At 32.0% G+C, this 10,193-nt stretch overlaps 1 long non-coding RNA gene across 1 annotated transcript; it reads left to right on the top strand.

Annotated features, from left to right (window-relative positions):
* Positions 1 to 1,984: 1,984 nt before the first annotated feature.
* Positions 1,985 to 4,710, top strand: LOC146897908 (uncharacterized). The gene is made up of 2 exons (XR_015022285.1): positions 1,985 to 2,579; positions 2,710 to 4,710. It is a non-coding gene; the product is annotated as an uncharacterized LOC146897908 (long non-coding RNA).
* Positions 4,711 to 10,193: the final 5,483 nt, after the last annotated feature.

Genomic DNA, 10,193 nt, shown 5'->3' on the forward strand with positions numbered 1-10,193 from the left:
CAGAGCCCTCTCGAGCCGCTGTTCTACTTCATGAGAGGTACCTAAAATTTTGAACCAGTTAAAAAGATGTCTATGCATGCGAACCAGTTGAAAAGATGTCCAATTTTCCCTCTCTGTTGGACCTTGTTTGTCATTGTTCATACATGATATCACTAAAGTCCCAAATTATGTACCACATGATGTTGGTCTGGCACAAAAGGTTGCTGATGAAGTTCCACAAATCTAATCTCCTACCACCTTTCGGAAACCCATAATAACCTATAAATTACCAGCAACCTTTTCGACTATCTTCAATTGTTGCACTTATATGATTGGGATAATAATTCAAATTAGTAAATTTAAAGTATATCCGCTAGAACAAAGTGGTGTCATCGCCCCCTACCTTCTCTGTCTGGAGAAAATCAAAATCAAAACCATAAAATAATGAAATTCCTCTATTTCATTTAGATCGAGTAATGTCTTAGAAAGCAAAATACGATCTAGATTATAATCCCAGGCAAGGAATTTAAGTTTCGGAACTATGTTCGGGTTTCCCTAGCCTCGGAAGTTCGAGCTGATCAAACTCATGTTTTCGGAAAGTTGAAATTCTAGTTCACGTAGGACAATGTTAGACACTATGTCCTGGACAACTTGTATAACACACTAACAATAAAATAACAAATAACAGTAAACAAACATAATAGTATTAGTTCACCTAGGTGCGAGCTGATCAAACACAGATAGTTTGGTAACCCAGTTTGGTGTAACGTCACCTACGTCTTGGTGGAGGAAGGAAATCCACTCTTAATAGTATTAGTTCACCTAGTCTTGTATGAACGAACCTTGTTTAATGCCTTCCTCACCTAATACTATCTGATTGTTTCTATCTTGGACCCCCCTAAATATGAGAAATCCCTCTCACTTTCTCTCAATCACTCACCGTAGTGATTGACTAAATCATAATTACAATATAAGATGTTTTACAACTCAACTAACACAAACCAACTCTAAGTCTTATCTTCAATACTGATTTCGCAAGTTGTAGCTAGGGTTGAGTCTCCTTATATAGCCATTCATTTGTATGAGCTTTTACTTCAACGGGCTAAACACATCAGCTATCCATAAATATACTTTCGGCAGTAATCTTCTAGAAGCACAGGATATATTTGGAACAAATCTATTTTGGAAATAACTTGAAGCGCACAACAACTAAAACTGACAACAAATAGTCTTCTAGAAACACAATGTAACTTGAAGCACAAGAGAACAAACAATGCTTCTAGAAATATGGGAGAAATATGACACACCACCTTGAGCCTAGATATGATGCACTACATGTTGGAACATCTTGTCTCACATCTTGCCAAAACATATTGTTTTAACTAAATGAAGCCAATCAATGATAAAAAAAAAAAAAAAAAAAAACACACACACACACACACACAACAAAAGTGATTGATGTTACCACCATCATTATTCACCCTCATCGTAAACAAAACAAACAAAATGAAATAAAGCACACAATCCAGATAGAATAGACCAAACGATTCAAAAACCAAAGAATTATTTATATTATACCTATTTTATTAAAAAAAAAGGTGTGAAATATAATTGAGGTGGCAATTTTGTAAATATATTGAAAATTTTAGTTTTAGTGGTAACCTTCAAAACCTGATTTTAGGAATAATCAGGTGTTGAACATGAACAAAAAGAAGGTGGCAAACTTGTAAATATTATTTCAAACCTAATTTTAGAAGAAAAAAAAAGGTGTGATATCTTTTTTTTGTTTTGAAGAAATCAAATTAAGGATTTAAAATTGACACACGAGAGAATCGAACCATAGACCTTAAAAACATTATACTCTGATATTTCAAGTCAACACCATCAACTCTTCCACTCTCACTATTTTCCTTTTTTTTTTTTGGTAGTGAAATCTCATCTTTGTAACAAATAATAACAAATTGAAATCTCATCTTTGTAACAAATAATAACAAATAATCTCACCTTTTATTTTGTCACTATTTTCCTTTGACTAAAACTCTTTCACTCTCAACTTTGTAACAAATAATAACAAATAATTAACTCTAAAAACAAATAACAAATAATTATGATAATTATATAATTAAAAAAAAAGAGGAAAACTCATTGTGAAATCTCACCTAGAAACTTCAGTCGATACAACCATTATACATTCATATTCAGATTCTGCCCAAAACGCTCTCAAACCCTTGATTCCATTATTCACCCTATTCAGTTTCTATTGCACTTCTCGAACCCTTTGTTCGTCAAACCGTCGATTGAATGAACAGTCACGGATCTGATCTGCGCTGCAGCGGCCATCACGACCACCGCCCAATCACGCCCCTTTTGTTTTCACAAACACCATCTTCGATCTAGATTTCTACTCTGCTCTAATGTTAACAACATATTTTCCCCCTTTTTAGCAATTTCAGTTCACATCAATTTTCTCCCTTGTTTGTGTTTTTCTGCAAAATTAATGATTAAAAGTTTGGTTTTGTTCTTGGTCGGTGTGTTTGACAACCATTGATGAAAATTGAGAAGCTTCACTTGAAAATAATCATGAAGCTTTTGCGAGAGTGGTATATATGTTTCTTTAACTTTTATATTTGTTGCTACCTACTGCAGTTTTATTGGTCCACTTCAATTCAATTGTTGTTTAGAAATATTTTGTTTTATTAGTCCACTTTTGATGATTGCGTTATATTGTAGATTGTTTTGACTTTTAGATCAGTGTTGCAAAGGAGTTGCTCAGAGTTGCCAAACTGAAATATTGGTTCTAATAGCCGTAGCTCCAATCAAGGTAATGTATGTTTTAACAAATTCTTATGGAGAAAAAGAAATTGGTGTTGCTGAAGTCGTGTCACTTGTGTTACTTTTTTGTTTTGTTTTTGGTTTTGGGATAATATAATAATGCTAGTACATTTATCTATTTCTGAGATCAGTCATGTTGCTCCATTATCTTGCTTGTCTTTCTTGTCTAGTTTACATTTAACTACAACTTTCCTTTTATGTATGTATTTATTTCATGTGGATTAAGAATATATTTTACCTTCGGTCAAAAAAAAAAAAGAATATATTTTACCTTTGCGCTGGATATGCTCTGAAAGCATCAGGTACCATCCTCCATTGCAATCTTGTATATCGCCGCTTTCCTAAATTACACCAAGTTGTTATTCTTATCAACGTGGTTCATGTCTGCAATGTATAATTGATTTAAAACAAAATGTTTTACGAGTTCGTAGAGGAAAATGTTCTATTGATCTACCTTGGTGGACTGGATTTTCAAGTAGTAGTCTGTCATATTTCTCTCCACTACCTTTCGGCAAATATATTATAGAGAATATGGTGCTTTCAAAAGAAAGTTATTGTTTGTTGTGATGTTTTTTTGCTACGTCCTATTTCTTAAAAGATGTTTGATTGTGTCCTGTCTTGTATTTAGTGAAGGTGACTTTGTTTGTTTTTTGTATTCCCTTTTGATTCACTTGTATAAGTTGTTCTTGGATTGTCGATCCTCTTCATCTTTAACGTGGTCTTGGTATATATTTGTTACTTGAGTCATTTTGTCCTTGTCATGTTGTCAATTTGATCACCAATTTATTAAATTATTATGCTAAATTCACAAAGAATATTTGTTTCTCATGATTATCTTTTAACCAATGATTAAAATACCAATCTATTTAGAGTGTAGGTTCTGGTGCTGCAAGTGCAACATCTAGGCATGAGATATAAAGTAGACTTTAGTGACATGGCATGAGAAGATAGATGTGATCATTATTAACAAACATATAGATATATTTTCTTAATAAAAAATTCTTCTTCGAGAAAAAAAAAAGATATCTTGGTTTTCTAAATTTTTTGCTCACAATACCATTATGATGATGTACTATGTTCTTAAACGTGGAACAACATGCTGAGATCCTTTTGGTATGCTATCAAATTTCCTTTTTCCTTTTGATATATCATTACTTTTGTTCTTACAACTTCTAAATCATTTTCCATGAAAGGATCAGATTTGAGATAAGCATCAAACAATTTCACCAACATGGTATTTAGTTCTGGATTTGTTAGTACTTTTAGTTTTCTAATAAAAGAATTGATAGAAAAGAATCTCGTGTTATTATTTTAATTTTAGGCCTTCAGCGAAAGACACTCTATAATGATCTGAAGATATGCAAGACTTCCATGGAAGACTCGGTATAATGATTTGGAGAAGATAGTTGACACGTTTTTTTATTTTTACAAAGATAGTTGACACTATTCGAGTTGGATAGTTGAAATTTTCTATGTATTGTGCATGCTTTCGTGAATTAGGATATATTTTGGTTATGCTATTGTTGTAGTCTAACACATGTTATTCTTATTTGTTTTCTAATCATAGAAAGATTGCATTATATGCAGGTAGCTTGGAATGAAGAACAAGAGGATCATCTAGTTTTAGAAATGTTTCAATTTTTTTTTTTCCTTTAGTATAAAATTTTATTTTTCTTACTAAGAAATTTAAGGTACAAAAGTTTTTGCCTATTGTCACTGTTTGTATATGAGGAATTATGCAGTGTGAATTTAGTGTCATAGGAGTTGTTCTGCTATAGGCCGTAAGTTAAGGAGGCTGTTATGGAGTCAATTTTGATTTATGTTTGTGGTAGATTTGTTGTATTTTATTGTAAAATTGTCTTGAATAGTTTGTACCATTAATTTGTTATGTTACTATTATATTTTGTACCATAAATATATTATTTTTTTAACCAAAAAATGTGCAATTATGGTATATGAAACTGCCATAGTATACTTTTTTTTTTATAAAAAAAAATGCACTTTTCACACCCGTTTTTAGCTAAAAAATAGGTGTTATATGTTCCTTTTCACACCTGTTTATTTGAAAAAGAGGTGTGATATGTACACAGATTACACCTATTTTTTTTTCTAAAAAAGGGTAGGAAAGGTTCTTTTCACACCGGATAAAAAACAGGTGTCGTTTGCCAAACTTACAACACCCGCTGATATGACCCCTGTAAAAAACAGGTCTTAAATCTCTAAAAATCAGGTCTTGTATCCCCGATTTACATTAGTAGAAACACCATTAATTTTTTGAACTCAAGTAAGATTTCGTGGGCGTCCTACTTTATTTAATTATGGATCTTGAATATGTGCATTTAAAAATCAAACCAACACATGGTTAGTGAAATTTGTGGTTGGACCTAATACAACTTCATAAAATTGGCTTGTGAGGTAAAGATTTTCCCCACTTATAAACACTGGTTTGGACCATCTCTCATCCAATGTATGATTCAATTATAATTATCAGATATATCATTTGTTGTTTTTTATGTTAAAAATAGTTCTTTAAATTTATAAAAAAAATTAATAAAAAGTATTCTTAAAATTGATTTGCCAAACAATAGTTTTTTTACAGAACACCAACGATATTTAATTTATAAACGGATAATTTTGTTTTCTTTGAATAAATATATTTATTTCTTGACCAAAAAAAGAAAAAAAAAATTATTTATTTACCTTGGGCCTCGGTCCTTTAATATCTCAAAGGCTCCCTAAATATATATTTGGTAGTTATCTATCATATGTATGTTTTTTTGTCAAACATACATCTGATAGATAACTACCGAATGTGTATCTAAAGGGTTTATAGATATTTGAGGGTCTTATTAGAATATGAATGCTTCATACAAGTTTTCTTGGGATTTGATATTGAAGAACAATTAACATACTAACATATGTTCAAGTGTGCAGGAACTCCATATCATGAAGAAGGAACATGTGAAGAGCATCATAAAGGGATTGAGAAGCTTAGAATACTATGATGGAAGATCTACAGGAAGGTCAACCAAAAGTCAACGTCCTAGTATAAGGAAGTTTCACAGAAGCTGGGGAGTGATCTCCACAGACTCTATGAAGGGAATCAAACACAGAGGCTTACTAGGCTACGTGTATCTGAAGGACCCAGAATCCACGTACGATTTTGACTTATTATGTGAACTGTCTTTGTCATTGCATCTAGTAGAGCAGTTATTTTATTTTCATCTGTCTACGCCTACAATCAAACTAAGGACATCGGGAACAAGGAAAGCAACAGATAATTCCCCTTTCAGCAAAGGAAATTCAAAGTACTTTCCAACAGGATTATCCATATCAGGCAAAGGGCCAACGTTCGTGATCAAATCTTCTCAACGACTTTATTTGCGCTGGCACTCTTCTCCAACGTCTCTCAAATCACTGCCTATAAAATAAGCTGAAGACCTGAAAAATAAGTAACAAGACTCTGCTATTAAACTATTCCATTACTTTGTCAAATTTAATAGCGCAAAAACACTTAGGATTTATTTCAAGTCAAATCTTAGAAATCCTAGGGAATATTTTCATTTTTTCAGTTTACACTTACTAATTAGAAAATTTGTAAGAACATATTAACTTGTTTCCAGTTGGGGAAAACATTTTAGGAAGTCTCTTGTCTGCGTGATTGAACATATAAGTCTCTTCGTGAAACCTTGAGCACTTAGGAGTCTCAATAAGTGGGGATTGAGCAAAGGGAAGTCTTAAGAGTTAAGGAGGTGTGCTTAAGCAAGGGGAGTCTTTAGGTAGAGTCCTAGAGCATAAGTCTTTAAGTAGAGATTCATAGAGCATAGAAGCCTCTTGCATATGTGCTTGAACTAATAGAAGTCTCTTGCAGTTGTGCTTGAGCATAAGGAAGTCTCTTTCAAGTGTCCTTGAGCATTTGTAATTTGTTGATATTGTAGTAAAATCCCTTGGAAGTGCAAGGGCACTGGACTACTCCTGGATTGTTGGAGGAACTAGTATAAAATTGATGTTACGTAAAGGAAAATCATATGATTGCAATAAAAGAATATCTTTAAAAACTACATTTTTTTTAAAGTCTCCATCTTCTTCTTGTATTTATTTGATGAGAACTTTTGTTGAATTTTGAAAAACTCCTCTTGACAAAGCTACATATAATTGACCATGGCTGAAAACATGTCGTGGAAGATAGATTCCAACGTTGGCAATGGTCTAACTTTGTGATTTATTTATGGTAATAGCAAAACTTATCTAATAGAAAATTGTTATCTACTAAACACAAAAATAAGTCATGAATTCGCATGGTCAAGTTGGGGAAAACACAAAAATAATTAGAAAATTTGTAAGAACAAATTAACTTGTTTCCAGTTGGGGAAAACATTTTAGGAAGTCTCTTGTCTGCGTGATTGAACATATAAGTCTCTTCATGAAACCTTGAGCACTTAGGAGTCTCAATAAGTGGGGATTGAGCAAAGGGAAGTCTTAAGAGTTAAGGAGGTGTGCTTAAGCAAGGGGAGTCTTTAGGTAGAGTCCTAGAGCAGAAGTCTTTAAGTAGAGATTCATAGAGCATAGAAGCCTCTTGCATATGTGCTTGAACTAATAGAAGTCTCTTGCAGTTGTGCTTGAGCATAAGGAAGTCTCTTTCAAGTGTCCTTGAGCATTTGTAATTTGTTGATATTGTAGTAAAATCCCTTGGATGTGCAAGGGCACTGGACTACTCCTGGATTGTTGGAGGACTAGTATAAAATTGATGTTACGTAAAGGAAAATCATATGATTGCAATAAAAGAATATCTTTAAAAACTACATTTTTTGTAAAGTCTCCATCTTCTCCTTTTATTTCTTTGATGAGAACTTTTGTTGAATTTTGAAAAACTCCTCTTGACAAAGCTACATATAATTGACCATGGCTGAAAACATGTCGTGGAAGATAGATTCCAACATTGGCAATGGTCTACCTTTGTGATTTATTTATGGTAATAGCAAAACTTATCTAATAGAAAATTGTTATCTACTAAACACAAAAATAAGTCATGAATTCGCATTTGTTTTTAATTTAAGTATGGGCAAGAATGTACTTTTTCCAGCATTGTTTCTTTATAGCTTTCCACATCCAACATATTCATAAACAATACACAACATAATAATCGTATCTCCTTACACATGCCATATTTAGGGTCTATGTTTTGCAACAACATTAAAATTCATGCATTCTTCCGTTAAAAAAATTAAATCATGTGAGTTTTTAATTTTTTTAATCGAAGAATGCAAGATTTTCTTTTCAATGCATGAATTTGAGATTTTTTTAGGCGAAAGTCAAATATTTTGGTTATTCATCATCAAATTTTGGAACAACAACATATATGAAAAAATATCTAGGAAAGAATCCATATATAAAATTGAAATCATCAAACTTTTGAAAAAATGGACAAATCTCAATGACCCAAGTAGTATGGACAATATATATATATATAGAAAGAGAGAGAGAGAGTTAGGATCCATTGACACCAAATCTTAGCCGTCCAACTTATTAATCTAACGGCAACAATCAATTGCATCATAAGTCTACATGAACTCTCCTCACACTCACGCATTCTAGATTTTATACATCAATCGCTTCTATCATTTTTCTCTGCATATTGGTTGCCAAGATCAAAAGTGTAACGAAATATTAAATCCACGTGAAATACTAATTCATACTTGTCCACCTTCTTAATACCAATTTGTTGTAAATATGATTGATTTGAAACATTAGTGTCTAATGGAAATCATATCAAAATAGGGGAAGGTACGGTACAAAATAGGGGAAATTTAGACAAGCTTTTAGATTGTGCAACTGAGGGATGATCAATTGGTATTTTATTGTACTTTTGATGGAGAATGAAATCGGAAACAAGAGAACAAAGGGATGATCAATTGGTATTTGGTTGTGTGGAAGAACGTGAACAGTAAGGATACCCACCTTGGGAGGAAGAAGATGAGAGTGTGATATGTTTTTCTTTGACGAGTCCTCACGATAACAATTAAGTGAATAAATGTGAGCCATTAAGATCAAAATAAAGAATGGTTACGATTTGGTGTCAACGGATTCGTTGACACCAATTCTTAAGCGTTCATTTCTCTTAATCTAAAGGTCAATAATTATTCAGCAAAATCTTAATATGAACATTCAATATTTCATATCTCCTTTCCTAAAAATCCTCTTGTTTCCTAAACGAGACCCTTCTTCTTCTCAATTATACATCCTGGTACCAGCACCATATTATCTTACAAAAGAATCATTTCATGTTTTTTTTTTTTTGAGTAAAAAACATTTAATCATTTCATGGTTTTTTTTTTTTGTCAAGTAGTCTAGTGGCTTAAATTGTTTTTATTTGTATCACATCGTGTGCTGTATTAATTTCAATGCATATTATCCTTTCTAATTTTTTTTTTAAGATAAACCTTGAATCTGAGTTTTTTTATTTAATCATTTCATGGTTGTTAATTGTTTTATGTTTGTATCACATCGTGTGCTTTATTAATTTCAATGCATATTATCCTTTCTAATTTTTTTGTTTAGATAAACCTTGAATCTAAGTTTTTTTTTTTTAGTCAACACATCGTGTTGTTAAATTTCATGGTTGTTAAACTGCATGGTAGTTAATTTGTTTTATGTTTAACACATCGTGTGCCACAATTTAGTAATCTAACTATTTTAATGATAATTTTTTTTCTAGTTCTAAAAACTAAAAATTCAAGAATCATGAAATTTCTACCTCCAACAATGGCAAATGATAGAAACATCATGGATGATGGAAGAAAGGGAAAAAAAACAATAAGAGGTTGGAAACATGAGGCTTTAGGGAAGAATGTGAATGAGATTGATGAGAGAGAATATAATAAATAGTCTTAAAAGTGAGATATAAAATGTTGAATGCCCTTGTTAAGATTTTGATGAATAATTATTGACCTTTAGATTAAGAGAAACTAGAACTATGACCCGTGCTGACGCACGGGTCTTATTTTTATGTAGAAACTCACAATTTCACCTAAGCCAATATTATACCATAGTAGAATAAGTCATAATAAATATAACAATTAGTCGCAAAACATAGAGAGTACAAAATTTATGATACATTCCAAGCTATGAATCATAGAAATAGAAGAACTTTAATTCTGTTAAATCATAGAAAGTACGCAACTTATGGGAAATTGTCAGTCATAAATAATTAACAATGAAGAAGTTTAATTCCAGTCAATCCTTCCAAGTACACAATTTAGGATACATTGCGAAAAACTTCGTGATAAGCTACATTAAACGTTACATCAGTGTCTTCACCATCATCATCAAGTATTGTCTTCACCGTCATCATCCACCAACTTGATAGAAGTAGTTTTGATATC

This window comes from Medicago sativa, chromosome 8, assembly GCF_051527215.1.
Source record: "Medicago sativa cultivar Bolivia chromosome 8, Bolivia_mono, whole genome shotgun sequence".
NCBI classification, from domain to species: Eukaryota; Viridiplantae; Streptophyta; class Magnoliopsida; order Fabales; family Fabaceae; genus Medicago; species Medicago sativa.